At 32.9% G+C, this 1,771-nt stretch overlaps 1 pseudogene; it reads left to right on the top strand.

Moving 5' to 3' along the window:
• Nucleotides 1–1,290: 1,290 nt before the first annotated feature.
• Nucleotides 1,291–1,450, top strand: LOC125096508 (uncharacterized; annotated as a pseudogene).
• The last annotated feature ends 321 nt before the right edge of the window (nt 1,451–1,771 follow it).

The following is a 1,771-nucleotide window of genomic DNA, read 5'->3' as shown; positions in this document are numbered from 1 at the left end:
GACACATAAAAATATATGACTACGCCAATGTTCACTGTAAGAATTAAACATCAGATATCAAAAGCAAGGTGAAATCCTACAATCAACCAACATCAAACATTTCATGACCGCTGATTCCATCCATAAACATTACTGTGATTACATATATCATGCCACATGCTCACCATCAAATAAAACATTTATATTCATAACCTAACTAATAATAAATACAAGAAAGTGAAAACATTTGTGATAATGAAGAAATGAAAAACCTAAGAGATGGATATTTCTAGAGATACTTTCACCATTCTTCAGAATTTGGCCTTGATAGCTGTTTAAACAGCATTTTCTTTGAAGTGCAAAGTTAATCCATGTAAACCTCAAAGAGTTCAGCATAAGACTGGCTTGTACTTCTGAACAAGTTTTTAAATGTGTAGACCTCTGGGGATGTGTATGCATGCATGCTGATCTAATTGTGCATGTTAGCTATGTACTCTACAAGATAGTTAAAATTTATACAGTGTGTGCTCAGAATGGCATTTGCAAATGGTTAGAACTTTAATAAAAATACGTATATTTTAACTCAGGTATATTGTCTTCAACAAAATATAACTTAAGTATTATAATTGTTGCTCTTCTGTCCTTATCTTTTATGAGTATTTTAATAGTAGGAATTACAATATTTTCTTTCAATCTGTTTCTCCATCTGTGTTTAAGTGGCCTTCTTTGTACATTATGTACAGATCTTGGCAGAGAAAAGAATGAACAACAAGAATACTTCTTTATTAGTTTACCTACCACAAAGCCTTAAAGGGCCCTGAAATAATGGTTGGATGAGGTTGACAGTCATGAGAGCAAGAAGGAATTTGTATCTATTTCTCAATAACATACTTTGGATATACTTCCATTAAAAATATATCAGAAGAACCCATTAAGAGAAGTAGATAGGAGACAGATACTCTCATCAGTACTAGATAGACTTTTGAAGGGGTAATTACATATGTATGGAGTTTTTTTTCTTCTTTTTCTGTCATAAATATAAAGTTTATTTGAGGTTTCATGCAGTTTTAAAAGGCTGTTAGGAACACAATCACTATCCTTTTTCCCCTTTTGTCCAAGTGATAGAGGCAATATTTGGAATCAGTCTCCACTTTGACAGACCATAGGCCTACTTTCTGAAATGAAGTAACCTAAAAGGGTAAGACATGAAATATCTCCCAAAGTTTCCATATTCAAACAGTAGGAACTGTCTTTTCAAGATATGTCAATTGTAGGTCCCATACACACCTACGAAAATACATAACAATTTCCAGCTTTGCGCAGTGGCAGTATCGTAGCCAATGAGGTTTATCCGAGGCGCGATTATTGCTAATTGAAAATACATAACAATTTCCACTTCAAGATTTCTTGTACCATGAAAAATACAGTATAAATAAGATTTCAAATATAAAATATGGCCATATATAATATAGTATTCTCAAATTTTGTCTTTCTTTATTTTAGCTTTGGCATTATCAACAGTATTTTGTTTCAAGATGATAATATTTTCCTTCATCCCCAAAGCCATGCACATACATCTACTTGCACACAGACATACAGAATTATATACATCTACACATATATACAAGCACAAACATATACAAACACACATCTAGAAACACACACATACACAGGCACCCTCTGGCATTCATATCTTGGATTTTAAATGGAGACTAGCATAAAGTCAATAGAATGATTTATTCTTACAGGACCTTGACTTTTGAGTAGCTGTTCCTTGGTTTAAAGTCCGGCA

This window comes from Lutra lutra, chromosome 3, assembly GCF_902655055.1.
Source record: "Lutra lutra chromosome 3, mLutLut1.2, whole genome shotgun sequence".
Lineage (NCBI taxonomy): Eukaryota > Metazoa > Chordata > Mammalia > Carnivora > Mustelidae > Lutra > Lutra lutra.
Note: the sequence above shows the minus strand (reverse complement) of the source record. Positions and strands in the feature narration are given on the sequence as shown.